This window comes from Lepidochelys olivacea, assembly GCF_965140295.1.
Source record: "Lepidochelys olivacea isolate rLepOli2 genome assembly, chromosome: 15".
In the NCBI taxonomy this organism is placed as follows: Eukaryota; Metazoa; Chordata; order Testudines; family Cheloniidae; genus Lepidochelys; species Lepidochelys olivacea.
This window is the reverse complement of record NC_140425.1, coordinates 14,848,250-14,867,203: the sequence shown is the minus strand read 5'-3', so window position 1 is coordinate 14,867,203 and position 18,954 is coordinate 14,848,250. Positions and strand designations below refer to the sequence as shown.

The 18,954-nt window shown below is 47.6% G+C and overlaps 1 protein-coding gene across 1 annotated transcript in view; it reads left to right on the top strand.

Annotated features, from left to right (window-relative positions):
* The first annotated feature begins 1,098 nt into the window (after window positions 1-1,098).
* GGT5 (gamma-glutamyltransferase 5) overlaps window positions 1,099-18,954 on the top strand; it is a 68,592-nt gene continuing 50,736 nt past the window's right edge. The window contains exon 1 of the mRNA XM_084648668.1: window positions 1,099-1,155. The gene's annotated coding sequence lies outside the window, so the exon portion shown is untranslated. The remainder of the gene's footprint in view (window positions 1,156-18,954) is intronic.

Below are 18,954 nucleotides of genomic sequence, written 5' to 3'. Positions count from 1 at the left end.
CCCCGCACCTCTCGATCAGCTGTTTCATGCAGGAGGCTTTGGGGCACGGGGGGAGGAGCGAGGGCACGGCAGGCTCGGGAGGGGGCAGGAAGGGGTGGAGCGGGGGCAGGGCCTGTGGCAGAGCCAGGGGTTGAGCCGTGAGCACCCCCCGGCACATTGGAAAGCTGGCGCCTGTAGGTCCAGCCCCGGAGTCGGTGCCTAAAGAGCCGCATCTTAACTTCTGAGGAGCCGCACGGGGCCCCAGAGCCACAGGTTGGCCACCCCGATCTAATCAAAAGAGGACTTGATCAAAGCACCCTAACAAACAGTTAGTGTACATCAGCAGAGTTCACCCAGACAAGGGGCAGGCTTCTGCAAACTAATGTTCATGTAGACAAGCTCTTATTGTCATTTTGCTGTTTTATGATTTTAAACAATACCTAAAAAAAAAAGATTTAAAACAATCCAGTGTCATGTCCTTTTAAAAAAACAGAAAGCTTTTCTCAGCATTCTGGAATGAAAATTGGAAACATCTTCAGAAGAACAATAAATATTGCCATAGTTGGATCTATTATGTAGAGGAGACTGAAAGAGGATCAAGAGAAAAAAAGACAAATATCCTCCAGTTGAAGCAGTGTAGATCGGCTGTGAGGTAAAATTTTTAATTATTTCCATGCGTTGTTTACAGGGCTGTCCCTAGACATTTTAGTGTCCTACGCAGCCCCCCCTCGGGCAGGAGGAGGGCTGGCCCCAAGCCTCTGAAGGGGGAGGGGAGCGTTCCCAGGCCTCCGTGGGGGGGAGGGGGAGGCGTGGGCGTGGGGGGCAGGGGGGAAAGCGCATGGACCAGGTGGGAGTGGATATTCTGGGAGCGGGATTAAAAAAATAGTCCCACAAAGGGCTCTACTTGGGAGCCCCAACTGGGATAGACACAGGTGTGACCACTGTACAACTGTCCCAAGCTGATACCCTGGGGCAGTTAAATAGCTGCTTCTGCTTGAATCTTGAAGATGACCATGCTATTGTGTTAGTTTAGCAGCTTTGAGTGGCATATACAATTAGGAGGAGGGCTACATTGACTTTCCTTTGATTTCATTTTTCCTGAGCGTCAGACCCAAAGCCTGATTCTCATCTCACTTTTGGACCAGTGGTACGACAGTGTGCTTCCAGTGACTTCAGGTGAGTTACTCCTGATTTATGCTGGTGCTGGAAGAAAAGTAGGCCTGGGTGTCCTATTCCTTGACCACGAATGTGATGACTTAAGGAGCAAGCCAGTGTAATATTTAGCCTTATGGGGTGCCGAGGTGGAAAAGGCACTGACATAGTTCCCCTCCGCCCATCCTCCCAAGGGATCTGACTTTGAAGAGTGGAGGAGAACAGAAGTCTAGAACTTGCTGTTTCCTCTCCTTCAAAAATCTATGTAGACCTGTGAGTTGATCATGCCAGCTTCGTACAAATAACCCAAGTGGCCGGTCTCCCACTGAGATGAATTGACCTATATGTACACTACGTTGCTTTTGGGATATGGCGGTCCCGCCATGTGTGATTGATCTCTTCTGTACTGGCTGAGCTAATGGAACTGTTCTGCTATTTTCCCAGTAGTAGGGAGGGATTCAGGTTTCAAACTTTCCCCTTGGCTGGCTGAATGGCTCAGGGAGTTGGCTCTAGAGCATTTTGCTGCCTACTTGGTTCTAATCCAGCCAAGGCATGTTGTGGTGAATGATTGGTTAGTAAACTGAAGGATAAAGTATAACTCCTATTTCTGGTAGAACTGCTGTTAAATAGCTTGAAGAAAGGCCAATATTGGGTTCTGTGGGTATGGCCCACCAGAAGCAATGCTCAGTATTGTTTGAGTAGCAGCCGTGTTAGTCTGTATTCGCAAAAAGAAAAGGAGCACTAGTGGCACCTTAGAGACTAACCAATTTATTTGAGCATGAGCTTTCGTGATGCATCCAATGAAGTGAGCTGTAGCTCACGAAAGCTTATGCTCAAATAAATTGGTTAGTCTCTAAGGTGCCACTAGTACTCCTGCTCAGTATTGTGTTTTCCTATCAAGTTGGCATGACACAATTCAGATCTATGGGAAATGGCAGTAAGTGAACTGTGTTGTTTAAGATTATCAAAAACATTTCCTTTTTCCTTATCCTCTCTGTAATTAGAATCTTTCTCCTTTATGTCTCTAACATAATGCTGAGCACATTGTTCTTGCTTGAGTGTCGTTGGGTGTGTGTATTTTAATAATCATCTTGCAATCATGCAGTTCCGTATTCCATTAGCACAGTTCACCTGCCTAAGTACTTATCTGAGTATCCAAATGCGAGATCTGGGCATTCAGTTTATTCACATTTGAAACTTGTGGCAGCCAGTGAGTTTGCTGCTAACACTGACACATCTGCATTTTCTTCTCCTTTAAATTGAAAGTGACTAGTTTATTATGAGCTTCACCACAGCATTGCAGAGAAATTCAGCAGCTGCCATCCCAGGGAACAGTGGGGAAAGCAGGCACGTTCCTCCATCTTTAAACAGAACTTACAGTATAGAAAACAGGGTAAGAATAATTCTTCATTAACACACAAAATCTCACCCTGGGCCACTCTCAGAAAAATGCTCACCATGCCTCTAGCACTTCTTAGGCCTTGTCTACACTGGCAAGTTTCTGCGCATTTAAGCAGCTTTCTGCATTTTAACTCCCGAGGTGTACACATTGCCAAGCCACTGAGTGCTTAGTTGCAGCACTGTAAAAAAACCACCCCAACGAGAGACATGCAGCTTTCTGCCCCGGGGGTACAGCGCTGCGGTCCAATGTAGACGCCCTGGTCGATTACAGCACTGCAGTTGGCCTCCGGGAGGTGTCCCATAATGCCTGTTTTTGCCTTTTTGGTCATCGGTTTGGACTTCACTGCCCTGCCCGCAGGTGACCAAGCGTGAGCCCCTCCCCACGAATTCCTTGGGAATTTTGAAAGTCCTCTTCCTGTTTGCTCAGTGATGCATGCAGTGATCTCAGCGCATCTTTCCAGCTGGCCAGGTGCCTGACTCCACGCACCAGGCGATCCCCTGCATGGAGCAATGCTGAGCTGCTGGACCTCATCAGCATCTGGGGAGAGGAGGCTGCCAGTCCCAGCTGCGCTCCAGATGTAGGAATTATGATACTTATGGACAGATTTCACGATGCATGACAGAAAGGGGCCACGACTGGGATACACTGCAGTGCAGGGTCAAAGTGAAGGAGCTGCAGAATGCCTACCACAAGGCGCAGGAGGCAAACTGCCACTCCAGTGCTGCACCCATAAGCTGCTGGTTCTACAAAGAGCTGGATGCGATACTCGACCGTGACCTCACCTCCACTGCGAAGGCCCCTGTGGATACTTTGGTGTCTCGCGTGCCAGTCAAGAGTGGACCGAGCCAGGAGGAGGAAATCTTAGACGAGGATCGGGAAGGTGACCCAGAGGCAGAGGACGACTTGTAGGTCAGAGATGCATGCAGCCAGAAGCTCTTCTCTACCCTGGAGGAGGCTAGCCAGTCACAGCTGTCAGATGTTGGTGAAGCGCAAACAGGAGAGGAGGCCTCTGGTAAGCGGATTTGATTTTGGGAATCGCTGAAGCGAGTTGTTGGGAGTAGGAGGGTTGCAGAATGCAGGCTTGTGTCTGGATGATGCATGTACCACCACATGCCTCGTTCTGAGCGGCGGAACAGGTGTTGATTGACTCCCTCACTTCATGGGAATCTCCGTCAGAGATCTCCAGGAAACTCGCATCGAGATACTGGGCAATCTGATGCCGCAGGTTCTTTGGCAGAGCTGCTTTGTTTCTTGCCCCATTAACTGTAACTTCCCCGCACCACTCTGCTGTCACTGGGGGAGGGGAGACCATTGCTGCACACAGGCAAGCCACGTAGGGCCCAGGGTGGAAGCCGCAGTCTTGGAGAAGACCCTCCCTTGATTCCCTGTTCACCCTCAGCAGTGAGATATCTTCCATAACGAAGATAGCCTGTGGAAAATGTCGACTTTCCCACTCCGAACTGGTTAGCGACTGATCGGTAGCAGTCAGAAGTAGCCAGCTTCCAAAGTGCAATCACCACACGCTTCTCCAATGGCAGGGCAGCTCTCCTTCTCGTGTCCTTGCACTGCAGGGCTGGGGCAAGCTCATCACCCAGGCCCATGAACGTGGCTTTCCTCATCCAAAAGTTCTGCAGCCACTGCTCATCATCCCAGATGTGCATAAAGATGTGATGCCACCACTCAGTGTTTGTTTCTTGAGCCCAAAAGCAGTGCTCCACTGTGGTCAGCACCTCCGTGAATGCCAAAAGCAATCTCGTGTCATAGCTAGTACGCGTGGTGAGATCAATGTCGCACTCCTCTTGCCTTTGTAGTTTTAGGAATACCTCCACTGCCACTCGTGACGTGTTAGAGCGAGCAGCATACTGGTCAACAGTTCAGGATCCATTCCTGCAGACCAAAGAGGCAGAGCGCACAATACACAAACTGTTGAAAGATAGCGCCAAATGCTGATGGAAGCACAGGGATTGCTGGGATGTGAAGCAATGCATCACAAGGTGTTGGGACAGGACCCAGGATGCCTCGAAACCCCCTCCACCTTCCCACAACTCTTAGCAGCAGAAGAGGAAGAGATGCTCTGTGGGATAGCTGCCCAGAGTGCACCGCTCCGAATACCGCTGCAAGTGCCACAAGTGTGAACACACTATTGCTCAGGCAGCTGACAGTGTGAACACACAACAGCAGTTTCACTTCAGCGCTCTCTGAGCTGTAACTCTGCCAATGTAGACCTACCCTTAGACATTAACTGACTGATTCCCCACAACACTCCTTCAAGGCAGGCCACTATTACTACTCCCATTTTACAGATGGGGAAACTGAGGCAGAGCAAAAGTCAGTGACTTGGTCAAGGCCATATAGTGAGTGAGTAGCAGGGCTGAGATTTAACTCAGGAGTTCCTATCCCCTGTCCCATATTCAGACTAGGAGAGCATGCTGGCACAAGATCAGTTTCTCTTTAAAACAAAGTCTATGAAATAGCTGAGAGAGGACGTACTCTTTTAAGTAGTGAGCTGTTGTGGGAAAGTGGGTAACCATGTAGTTAAGGCAAAATTCCAAAGGCAGATTGTGCAAGAAATTGAAAGCATAAACCACTCTCTTGAAGATCCTGCACCAGTGGGGATTTTCAAAGTAAAACACAAGTGAAAGAAAAAAAGCCAAGAAAACAAAACCCAAAACTGAACTAATTTTCCTTGACCATCTGGTCAAGGAAGCAATGTTTTCTTGTATTCTTGCATAAGACTGAGGCTATTTCTTGCTTTCTGCCAGGGCCCGCATGGTAGGCCAATACACAGCAATGTGATTACTCCCTGATAGCTGGAAAGAAAGAAGAAAGCTTTCCATTATTAGCTTATTCTGCTCTTATTTGTACTGGGATGTGCAGATAGCTGTTTACTGGAATTCTGAGAAACACAGGATCTAGCTAGCTAGTTAAATGGTAATAGCTAGCTGTCATAATTTCCAGGCAAATTAGGCCTGTATGGTGAAGTCCCTAGCAGACTTAATTAATCTTTCTTCCCTAGCAGAGGAGATTCTGTTTGCACTCTATTTGGGTGGTTGTGTGGATTTTTTCAATGGAGCTTGTTGATTTACATCATTCAAGGATCTGGCCCAGCATTTAAAGAGAAGATCATCCTAACAAGTAAGGGGGGAGAATTGAGGAAGGAGGAAGTGATGGGAGAGAAGAGGTGGAAGTTCATATTTGGAAGGAAGGCAGTTTGCACAGCATGGCTTTATTCTAAACTCAGTAGTGCTGATTGCTTGGTTTGTGTTTGAGCTGCAGCTCATGGGTGGAGAATCCGGGTGTACCGTGAACAAAGAAGTTGTAAGCAGAGGTGGGCTAAAACCAGAACCATTGATCCAACCACCTTGCCTCACACCCGTAACACTGTTTTCTTAAAAGAGAACAAACCCTCTAGTTGTGTGCACCTCAACCAGAGGGGTGGATGGATGTCACTTGACTCTCCAGTGTATCAATCGGGAAATGGGCTGGGAATCCTGAATGGAATGGTCTTCTGATTCCATTTTGCTATTGTAGATTTTGCCAATTTCCCCTTCTCAGAATGAACCACGCCAGTAGGAAAAGTCTTAGGGTGTGTCCACCCTGCACCTGGGAGCTTGCCTCCAGCCTGGGTATTTGGACACATGCTAGCTCCACCTAAGCTAGCATACTAAAAATAGCAGCATGGATGTCGTACACGGGCAATGGCACAGACTAGCCATCCAAGCACAAGACCACTTGACCCCCTGGGTCTGAGCGAGGGTCGCTAGTCCATGCTTCTAGAACATCCACAGTGCTATTTTGAGCACACTGGTTCCAGTGAAGCTAGCACGTATGTCCACATCAGCTGGGAGGCACACGCCCAGCTGCAGTACAGACCTACACGTGTAGGCCCAGGCTGTAAAGCCCCAGCATGAGCTGCAGGGAAGGGTAGGCTTTGCATCTCTGAAGGCTCCTTCTCCTCTCCCTGGAACCTGTTGCTCATGCCCAATGAAATCTTCCCTACAATAGATTTTGAAACAAATGCTGGACCCATGCCTTAATCCTGACTCATTGTCTTCACTAGAAGGGTAGGCTGACTAAGCACTTTGGGACTGAGCTCACTGTGAGTCAGCAGCATGTTTACCTGTGAATTCCTGGAAGAATTTACTCATTTGAAAATCCTCTTTTGGGGGAATATCTCAAAAATTCCCTCCTTGCTCCATTATCCAGAGTGAGGCTGAGCTTGCCATCAGATGGACTATAAGGAGAAATGTCTCTTTTGCTTCTATATTCTAGTAACTCTCATTAGGGAGTTTTTAGAACTACACCGAATGTGTGTAATCTTTGCAGATACAGCTGGTCCCTGCGTGCAAATCATTATCAGCCCTGAACAGCACAGTGAGCTAAACTTCACAAAGCCCATAGCACAAGTTTTTCAGCCTGGCTTTCCAAGCGTGACAGAAAAAGAGGGGTTTCCTGAAGGCTCTACGTCCTGAAACCGCCTCTTGCTCCTGTGAGTGCCCCTTTAATCCATATGGGCAGGCCCTGTTCTAAGTTCCCTATAAGCTGCGTGGCCACATGGCCGTGCAGCACCCTATTTAGCGCCACACAGGCATTCAGGGAACCTGCCCAGCCAGGACCTTTCGTGGGAGGGGCGTCCTTCTTCTGGCCCCTCCCTAGCCCCGGACCTGCCATGGCCGGTGGAGAGGAGCCCCTCTCGCCGCCCCAACCTAGCCCAACCCACAACCTGCCGCAGCAGGTCTGGGGCTGAGTTGGGGTTGGGAGAGGGGCAGCCCAAACCCAGCCCCAGCCCGGACCTGTCGCAGCTGGGGGAGGAGCGCCTATCCTGCGGCCCCAGCCCCGAAGCTGCTGCTGCAAGGAGAGGCACCTCTCCCCCCAGCCCAGGTGCTGCTGCGGGGAGAGAGAGCTGGGTAGAGTCCTCTCTCCCCACCGGAGCACCCTCCTGCACCCAAACCCCTCATCCCCAGCCCCACCCTAGAGCCCACACCCTCAGCTGGAGCCCTCACCCCGCCACACACACCAACCCGCTGCCCACCCCTGAGCCCCTCATCCCTGGCCCCATCCCAGAGCCTTCATTCTCCGCGCCCCCCCCCCGCACCCGAACCCTCTGCCCTAGCCCTGAGCCCCCTCCCACACTTCGAACCCCTCGGCCCCACCCCCACCACATGAATTTTGTTATGTGCACCAATATGAAGGTGATGTGTCACACATCATCTCCATATTGGTGCACATAACAAAATTCATTCCTCACGTATGTGAGAAAAATTAGAGGGAACACTGGCCCTGTTGCTTTCTGAGTGAACATCTGGCTAATTCCTGGGCCTGGAAAAGACACAAACCAAGTCTATTCCTGGTGCCGAGGAGTCTGAAAACCCTTTCTTCACTCCCAAGTCCATCAGGGGGTTGGGAGGTAACCCAGGGCTGCCCACTCCACTGGGTTCCAGCTCAGGGCCCCTCGAACTAGATAAGCAGGATCAGGGTTCTTCGACTCTGACAGTGCCTTGAGCTCCCTCCTACCTTCCTCTGGATCTCGGCAGGCTTTCCAGCCTGTCAATCAGTCAGTCCCCTCCTGGGCTATTGACTCTGCTGTGGCTGTTTAGTCGTGTGCTGGCAGGAGCTCCTTTCTCCAGCCTGTTCACTCCTCTATTAGCCATCTTGCCCTTCTGCTTCCCAGCCTTCTTATCCTCCCAGCTTTCAAGAGACTGTCAATCAGCAGCGTGAGGTACATATATCCCATGACACCATTCCTCTGCTGGAAGCCAACATAAGGTCTATCCATTACTGAAGCCACATGGAAATCCCTGGAAGATTGCTAAATTATAAAGCTGTCTTCCCATTGTTAAGCAGTTTGGGGCAGGGTCAGTCTTTATTTCTATGCCTTGTACTGGTCTGAACACAGTGTCAGCACTTTACAGATACTAATAATGAATAAAGCAGTCCAATTGGGAAAAACATATAAATGATACTTTTGGGGGAATTCTGCCCCACTGTACATGTGGAGAATTTATGTCCCCTGCAGATTTCTTTGTTTCCCTGCAGAAAAATGATTTTCTGACAGGGAAGCAAAGGGAAGCCACAAGAGCGGTCATGCGACCCTCCCCAGCAGTATGTTTCAGGTGCGCAGGGCAGCCGGCAGAGAGGTAAATCACTGTGAGGGAGACCCGCCTGGTGGCTCCTACCCTGCGCCAGGCTCAGCTGCTAGTCCTGGCTGGGCTGGGGAGGACAGGACTTCTTCTTCCCCTGCACAGCATCCAGGACCGTGTTAGACCCACCCCCAGATTCCTCCCCAGCTGTAGGAAGCTCTGCAAACTCCACCCCACCCCTCCTGCGCTTCCTGCACCCATTGCTCCTCAGCTGCAGGGGGAGGGATCACTGTACAGGGAGCTGGTCCCCACATCCGCCCAACCCCCGTGCAGACAGACCCCTCAAACCCAGACCCTCCCACCAAGTGTCACCCACCCCCTGCACCCAGAACCCCCCCAATGAGCCCCATTCCCCCTGCATCTGGACCACCCCAATGAGCTGCACACACCTGGATCTCCATGGTACTGAGCCCCAACCAGTTGCACCTGGATCCCCACCTCACTCAGCCCCACTCCCCTAGCATCTGGACCCCACAACTGAGCCCCAACCACCTTCACTTGGACCCCTCTGCAGAGTCCCATTACTGTTGAACCCAGAACCTCCCGACAAGCCCCTGTGCATCCAGATCCCCCCCCCCCACCTGGATCCCCCACTGAGCCACCCGCACCCAGATTGCCCCACACAGAACCTTCTCAACCCACACCTGGATTCCTCCCATACTAAGCCCCTCCACACTTGGATCCTGCCTTGCTGAGCCTGCCTGCCCACACCTGGTGCACCTGGCATGGAGGGGCAGGGCCCTGGGGTGTTTCTGGGGCAGGCCTGGTCCTTGCACTGTGTCAGGGTTGGGTGCAGCCTCACCGTTGAGTCCGTGTCCTGGGGGAAGCTGCAGGGTGATCTCCCACCTCTTTTCAGCCAGTGGCCTGTGCTGCCCAATGCCATGCTGGAGCCTCCACGTTTATTGGACAAATAAAATTTGCAGAATTTTGCATAACTTTAAAGTATTATGCACAGAATTTTTATATTTTTTTTGGCGCAGAATGCCCTCAGGAGTAAATAACTGAACATTAATACAACATCCGAAATCATGGCCAGAAAGATTCCAGAGCTTAATTTTTTGTGATCATCATTGCACTGAGTGTGGTTACAAGTAATTTCCTATGCAGTTTTCCACTGTATTGTTCTTTGGACATGTTGTGATACATGCTTTGATGTTGATAATAGAACAGAATTTGAGTCAGTCATTTCTCAGTGCCTGTTTGACAAATAAGGAAATACTGCTGGGAAAGAGAGGGGTCAAAGGCCTCTGTGCAGGGAGAGGGGCTGATGAACTCCTGTAGCGCATACAGTAAGTTCTCTTATTGTAGAATGGCTTTCCAGGGGACAAGGGTGGAGTTAATGCAAATTCCCCAACTCTGCTTATGAAAAAAACTGGCCTTTTTGAAGCTACGCCCTGAGGAGGGGGTGATTGCCTGCTGATTTACTGTTACAGAACCAGGTTCTAAGGCCTGAGTTGCATAAAGAAACAGCTGATCTACCCCGTCTTCTTTCTGGTTCCTGATCTAAAGACTAGCAGGAACTTGTAACTATGAGGAAAACCCAGCTGTAGGTTTTGAAGGACTGACACCTACCAGAGCCCTAAATTGGAGTTGGCAATGATCTCTGCTAAGCTTTTTAGCATGCGTACAGGTTCTTTTATTGTTTTAATTTTCTCTCTGTAATGTTTTTACTTTCAGAACAAATGTGCTTGCTTAGAAAGAGCTGTGTAATAACTTATAACTGCAGGCAATACACTGGTCATAGCCCTTGCAAAAAGGCAAAATGCAGGTGCTGGCCTTTCTAGGCAATCTCGGTTGCTGGGATTCTATGCATCTGATGAAGTGAGCTGTAGCTCACGAAAGCTTATGCTCAAATAAATTGGTTAGTCTCTAAGGTGCCACAAGTACTCCTTTTCTTTTTGGGATTATCAGTGTAAATCAGAGAGCTATGCAGCCTTAAAATCCCTGGCCAGGAGGGAGTGAAACATGTCTCTCTGTACAGGAGAGATGATGGCTGGGATCCGGAAGCCTAAAGTGAGTCTCCTTGATGAACTAATTTAGAACCCCATCATTTTATATGTATAGTTGGGATGTTTTCCAACGTGCATTACTTTGCATTTATCAACATTGAATTTCAACAGCCGTTTTGTTGCCCAGTCACCCAGTTTTGTGAGATCCCTTTTGTAACTCTTTGCAGTCAGCTTTGGACTTAACTATCTTGAGTAGTTTTGTATCATCTGCAAATTTTACCACCTCACTGTTTACGCCTTTTTCCAGATCGTTTATGAATACGTTGAACAGCACTGGTCCCAGTACAGACCCCTGGGGGACACACCTATTTACCTCTCCATTCTGAAAACTGACCATTTATACCTACCCTTTGTTTCCTCTCTTTCAACCAGTTATTGATCATGAGAGGACCTTCCCTCTTATCTGCCTACTTTGCTTAACAGCCTTTGGTGAGAGACCTTGTCAAACGTTTACTGAAAGTCCAAGTACAATAGTTTTGTTCACTACTGTACCTCTTGAACCTAATTTAGCCAATGCAAAGTTCAGATAAAGTTCACTGTAGGTACTTCTGGGTGGGAGACAAGCCCCTTCTTTGTTCTATGGCTTCATAATTTGCGGTCATTGCCATAATTGTTCTAATGAGTTTTTGTCTTTAAGAAAACATGTCCTGCTGGATTCGTTCCAAAATCCAATTAAAGAGTTAACGGTGAAATTACAAGGTTCCACTAATCTAATCTGGAGTATGGCTGCACTGTTGAGATTAGAGGTAAAGTGTTGGTGCTGTTCTGGAAACCGCCTGGTTATCTTCAAGAAATATAATACTTTAAAATAAATTAATGAACCTCATCCCTGTGCAGTGGGGCAGCTCAAGGCCTATGCACTGCTAAATCTCATTTAAGCCTTATTTTGAGGGTTTACACTGATCCTCTGAAAAAGAGAGAATTTCATCCAAATGAGAACAAAGGATCAACAGTTTGGCTGTCTCACCACAACTTTTTGTTGGGACTCCTCCTACAGACGCTGGCCATAAATTAGCGTGGAGTCAACCCCAGGAGAAGTTCCAGAACAACTGTGTTTTGATGCTTCCAAGTTAATGCCCTACTTCATTTCCTTATTCTTTTACTCTTGGTCTCCTTTTTATTTTTAACCATGAAATATGTAATGGTCTGTATGGTTGTATGGTGCCTAGCACAACTCGGCTGGAATATATTTGGGCCTCTAGGGAGTAAAAATAATAAAATGTAGATCAGTTGGCTACATAATCCCGAACTGGAAAGCAGCCTGCAGTAGGAGGAGAGACTGAGAGATAAGCCCTTCTATCAGAGGCCTGGGATGAGGCCTCAGCTAAAGGAGTGGGCAAAGCTTTGCCGATATAAAGCACAGTTAGCAAAACTCAGGCAGCAAGCAAACCTCAGGCTCTGCCTGCTTGCAAGCTCACAGAGTCCGGCAAGAACAGGGCTGATGTTGCAGAAACGCATATTCCTAAGGAGTGCTAAGCACAGAGCACTCCCACAAGAGTATGCATCCCGATATCAAGTAGTACCCCAAGGTTCCCCAAGGATAACAGGAACACAATGACTCCTCCTGAAAGATAAGGTCAGGATAACAGTATGTAATAAAAATGTTTTGATCAAACCAACATGTACAAGGCGATGGGTAATAACTAGCCACGTCGGGGCTACGTCGGGGGGCAATGACTAACTATGTCAGAGGCAGTACGTAACTTGTTTGTATCAGGGTATAAAGATGTATCTCAGAGGGAGTATCTTTGTCCAGCCGAGGGGGAAATGGAAAGTACTGCCGTTCACTGAGCTGTGTCCATTGTCATGGGCATACATGTCTTAGTAGCCTCGTAGAGTCTGCCAGGTGCTGTTACTATGCTTTGTCGACAATAAACCTGGCCTGGTGCCTTTGTACCTTAATGGATCTTGTGGTCATAGGGCTGTTCGCTTGAGGTCTGCTGTGCCGGCTGTCTGCACAGAGTTTGGGCAGCACACAGGGAGAATACATACACGCAGGCGAATATCTAACCACACAGCCATGTTGTTTCACAAGGCTGGTACACCACTCAAAACCTTTGGTTTGAGGATGTAAGTGAGTAGTGCATCAGCTGCACACTGTCTGCCTGCACAGGAGTGTATTTTACACACAGGAGCCTAGGTCTCTTAACGTACAGTTTCTGTAGTTTCCTTTTTCTGATGACAATGACAAGAAGTACTGTTGGGCCTTGTATGTTCAGAGACCAGGCATACATATACCTCCACTTATCTCCTACTCATATCCCTCAAAGAGGTAAACCAAGCTGAGCAACAGAAAATTATGATGGGTTTCATCTCCCTTTCTTTTTACATGCTGAAAGACCGTACAGGAACAGCATTTTCTCAGATGGAGCCGAGCCAGGTTTCTTACCTTCAGCTAGAACAGTATCACTTGCTTCCCTGAACCTAATCCCTTTCCTTTTAAAGGTGGGAGGGACGTCAGCATTAAGACCCCGATTTGGGAAAAAACTTTACATGTGGTCAACAGACCCACTGACTTCAGTAGCACCTAAGCATGTGCTTAAAATTAAGAACATGCTTAACTCTTTTCCTGTATCAGGGTCTATATTTGGTGAACATGTGTTTTATCACACAGGCTAAGAATCAATACAAGAAAGTGAGACATGAGCAGAAAATTCTTCATCACTATTTAAAAAATTTCTGGGAACTCATTTTTCACACCTCATTTTTAATGTATACAAAACCTCATACCTTTGCACACAAAATTCAGTACAGCCCACATGTGTGCAAAGGAAGTTTATATGCACACAGCTATGTTTTTGCATATCCAAAAATTAAATGCAAGAAAATGCACACTCAAAGACCTAGGTGAAAAGAAAGTATCCCCAAAAATTTGCCCCCCTGAAACTATGAGCACAATTGTAGAGACCGCAGTTAGTCACTGTTGCAAGTGTCCTTACATGCCTCTTGAGCTCATGTAACTTAATTATATTAGAAACAACTGGAGTCCCATAATTAGAAATATGTTTTCCCTGGAAGGGGAAAAGAACAGTGTAAGAATATATACAATTTAGTTTCTCATTTCATGATGATTGGGACCTTTCCCAGAATCTTTAAACCAGAGTAAACTTGATTTAGAGCTGTCTCATTTGTCCAAGACTATCACTGTAATTGTTTATTATAGTAACAGAATTGTAGATATGCGTGGTTCTCTGCCGACAAATACAAACAAGAGACAAGCCTGACCTTACGGCTGTTACAATGCAGTTTAGACAGTGTAAAGCCAAAGAAGAGGGAAAGAGAGAGATTGTCATATAAAGTAATGAGAATTTGCATTGCTGAAGTTTGACATGTGTGGTCTTGTCATTTCAGGACTGTTATCTATTTAAGTTGCTTTATTTAAAGACAGTAGAGTCGGGGGGTGGGGGGATTGGTTATTGGACAAAGGCCCATTGAAACTAACTTTATGTTCTGAATAGCTGTACTTGGCTGTCTGTTCAGTGATACTCTGTCAGCCTCTCCCGCACTCCACCCCACCCCAATGTCCACTCCTATTTAAGATTTGGGACTGCAAAAGAGTAGGTCTGGGGGAAATGCAACACTTGAAAATCTAAAATCCCTTGCATACCTCTGGAAAGCTCAGCTGCTTTTTGTCTCTGATTCTCATCACTGTTTTCAAATACTCCCTGGAATGTTGCCATGCAGAGCAGAGGAGCTGGCATCACAAAGAGGAGGGTGGGGTGCTCTGTGCTTTTATCAGATACAAACTATCTGATAAAAGCACAGAGCATCCCACCCTCCTCTTTGTTATCCCTTTAAAAAACTATCCACAGTTTCAGAGGTGTTTGCAAGTGGAGCAAAGGAAGTTAATGATACAAGGTGAATTCCTGAGATTTCAAATGGACTGAGGGCTTGTCTACACTGGCACTTTACAGCGCTGCAACTTTCTCGCTCAGGATTGTGAAAAAACACACACCCGCTGAGCGCAGCAAGTTTCAGCGCTGTAAAGCACCAGTGTAGACAGTGCACCCACGCCGGGACCCCACCTCCTCCTGGGACCTTCCCATCCCCCTCACTGCTGATGGGTTTTTTTGTTTGACTCTCTCCTCCAGTTGTTGTTTTTTAATAAAAGAATGGTGTTGGTTTGAAAGCAATCTTTATTATATTAATTGAAAGCAACAGACAGTTCTGTTAAACCTTCATATTGCATCGTCTGCACCAATCACAATCACCTCCTAGCATTACAAGCACTGCATTCCCGAGCATCCTTGATCCATATGGCCCCACGCTGCATGTAACTGGAATATGCTTTATGCAAAAGGTCTAGGATGACCAGATGTCCTGATTTTATAGGGACAGTCCCGATATTTGGGGTTTTTTCTTATATAGGGTCCTATTACCCCCCACCCCCTGTCCTGATTTTTCACGCTTGCTGTCTGGTCTCCCTAAAAAGGTCTCTTGTAAGGTATAATTACAAAGCTAATAATCTACTGCAGTGGTCTCCAAAGTGGGGTGCGCCAGAGGATCCCAGGGGGTGCGCGGCGGGAGGAGCGCCGACGGATGGCACTCCACTATTTTCTTTCTTCAGCAGCAGCTCTGCATGCCTGTGGCAGGTCTTCCCTCCTTCTTTTTTCGGCAGCACGCCTGTGGTAAATCTCCCCCTCTCCTTTTTTCGGCAGCACCGTGGGGGTGCGCGATCCTTGTATCTGACACTAGAAATATGAAGTATAACTCTGAGGTCCTATTGTAACTATGCAAAGTGTGGGCCATTAATGGTGGCTTAGAATCTTGATGGCTCCCATTGAATAGGACAATTGGTTGTGAATGGGTTTATTTACCTGCAAGCCTTCCTGTGTATGTGTGGGCCAGCCCCTGGGTAATGAAGAATGAGGTCTCACAGGACATGTGACCATGTCACATGATACTGGAATCCATCTTAAATCTGGTACATTTCTATTTAGAAGGGGAGGTGGGGACACAGTGAGACAAAAGATTCCTGCTTTGTGCCAAAGCTATAAAAGGGGGTGGAACAGAACAAAGAGGAGCCAGCCATGAGAAAACCCCTAGTTTCCACCTAAGATGTCTGCTGGAACTAACAAGGACTGTACCAGGGGAAAGGATTGGGCCCAGACTTGGAAGGAGTCTAGTCTGTGAAAGAAGTTTATTGGAACATCTCTGAGGGTGAGATATTACCTGTAATCAGTTTCTTAATGAATTAGGCTTAGACTTGCAGGATGGTCTTACCTAACTCGTGTTTCCCATGGAGAATGATGATGTATTCATGGCAGTTCTGTCACATGAGTCCTGACCTCACTGAATTGAATCCAAATTGTATCTTCAGTGACACCAATCTTACCTGGGTAGAGTTTTGGTAATCCTGAAAGTTTATTTTGCGAGTGTGTGATTCAGCTCCAGCGCTTCAATGTGGCTTGTGTAGTGTAGAAAGTCTCATGGAGATACTGTGCTCTAAAAAAACCACCTCCACGAGGGGCATAGCAACAAGCCAGTGAAGATGTGCCCTGAAAGGCTACAGTTAGGCCCTGTCTGCAGTGGCAAGTTTCTGCGCAGTAAAGCAGCTTTCTGCGCTGTAACTCCCGAGGTGTACACACTGCCAAGCCACTTAGCGCTTATCTACACTGGCACTTTACAACGTTGCAACTTTCTCGCTCAGGGGTGTGAAAAAACACACCTGAATGCAGCAAGTTTCAGCACTGTAAAGCACCAATGTAGACAGTGCACTGGAGGTCAGACATGCAGTGCAGTGATGGGGATTGAACTGAGGGCCTTGAGGCTGTTATACTTTGAAACAAGTTTCCATAAGTCAAGATTTAGCATCTGATCAGACAAATGAGTCCCTAGGTTGCTGGGTTCAAGTCTCTAACAGGAGAAGATATTAGTTAATAGGGGAATTTGCATAGGGATTATGTCAGGAGGTTGGGAGTCATGACTTGTGGATTTTAATATTGGTTCTGCTGCAGTCTTGGATAGGGGCACCGTGAGGCTTAAGTAATGAAGGTAACGCACGTTGCAATTCTTACCTGAAAGGAGCCACATGAATGTGAAGTATTATAACAGGAGATTGTTTTGTTACATTTTATTTCCAGCCTATGAAGATCTTTGCTCATACTTACAGAGAAACCATATTCCGTAGCTCTTCCCTTCACAGGTATTGTATTATCCTTCTGAGCCCATGCAAATAGTGCAAATATACAGTGAAAATCCACCATTTTTTCCACTTCACGTTTATCTCCTTTTGCTAACCTGTATTCCCCTTTTCACACCTCTGCTACAAGTGAGGCCCTGCAGCATATTAACTCCAGGCCTGCACAGGCTCATTTGCAAAATGTTCAAGTGCCTGATACATTTTGGTAGGTTGTTCAATTAAAACGTTGATGTTTAAAATCTTAGCCATATGTTGTTCCCCCTAGATCAGCATATGGAGAGGACCCTCCTCAGTTGGATCCTCCCCCCTTCTGAGTGGAATGGGGGCCACTGGGGACCAGAGCCATTGTACAAGGGTATGGGCCTCCTTAATATACCCTGTGAATGGCAAGATTTGGGGCAGACCTTTTCTGCGTAGCAACAACTACTTGACAAGACAAATGTGAGGGGATCTGCTTTTGGATATTTCCCTCCTGTCTCCCCCATCCTGTGGATTTGTTCTTGATAGGGATGGACTGAGGCCTTGTACTTTTCCTTGCAAACTGTATCACTATCTTGCAATTTTTTAAGACGTTTTAGAGGCTTGTTATTTGCAACCGCTACCACAGCGGTGCCTCTGTATGTCCATGGAAAGTTAGGTAGGGTTATGGAGGAAAGTGCAGGTCCTCACTGTTCTTTATTCCATTCATAGACCACCATTAACACAGGTACTGATGTGGCAAAAGAATCTTCACATGGAAACCTTTACTCCTGTTCAGAACTCCACTGTAGTTAATGAGAGTGCAGGCTACTCAGCACCCCGCCAGGTACTCAGCACCCCGCAACGTCAGGCCCTTAAGGTTCTGTTCATTCCTTTACTGAATGAAAGATGTGTATGCTACAGGATTTGTATAACTAAGCCCTGGTCTACATTAGGAGTTTAGGTCGAATTTAGCAGCGTTAAATCAATGTAAACCTGCACCCGTCCACACGATGAAGCCCTTTATTTCGACTTAAAGGGCTCTTAAAATCGATTTCCTTACTCCACCTCTGACAAGTGGATTAGCGCTTAAATCAGCCTTGCCGGGTCAAATTTGGGGTACTGTGGACACAATTCGACGGTATTGGCCTCCGGGAGCTATCCCAGAGTGCTCCATTGTGACCGCTCTGGACAGCACTCTCAACTCAGATGCACTGGCCAGGTAGACAGGAAAAGAACCGCGAACTTTTGAATCTCATTTCCTGTTTGGCCAGCGTGGCAAGCTGCAGGTGACCATGCAGAGCTCATCAGCAGAGGTGACCATGATGGAGTCCCAGAATCGCCAAAGAGCTCCAGCATGGACTGAACGGGAGGTACGGGATCTGATCGCTATATGGGGAGAGGAATCCGTGCTATCAGAACTCCGTTCCAGTTTTCGAAATGCCAAAACCTTTGTCAAAATCTCCCAAGGCATGAAGGACAGAGGCCATAACAGGGACCCGAAGCAGTGCCGCGTGAAACTTAAGGAGCTGAGGCAAGCCTACCAGAAAACCAGAGAGGCGAACGGCCGCTCCGGGTCAGAGCCCCAAACATGCCGCTTCTATGATGAGCTGCATGCCATTTTAGGGGGTTCAGCCACCACTACCCCAGCCGTGTTGTTTGACTCCTTCAATGGAGATGGAGGCAACACGGAAGCAGGTTTTGGGGACGAAGAAGATGATGATGATGATGAGGTTGTAGATAGCTCACAGCGAGCAAGCGGAGAAACCGGTTTTCCCAACAGCCAGGAACTGTTTCTCACCCTGGACCTGGAACCAGTACCACCCAAACCCACCCAAGGCTGCTTCCTGGACCCGGCAGGCGGAGAAGGGACCTCCGGTGAGTGTACCTTTTAAAATGCTGTACATGGTTTAAAAGCAAGCATGTGAAAGGATTAATTTGCCCTGGCATTCGCGGCTCTCCTAGATGTACTCCCAAAGCCTTTGCAAAAGGTTTCTGGGGAGGGCAGCCTTATTGCATCCTTCATGGTAGGACACTTTACCACTCCAGACCAGTAACACATACTCGGGAATCATTGTACAACAAAGCATTGCAGTGTATGTTTGCTGGCGTTCAAACAACATCCATTCTTTATCTCTCTGTGTTATCCTCAGGAGAGTGAGATATCATTCA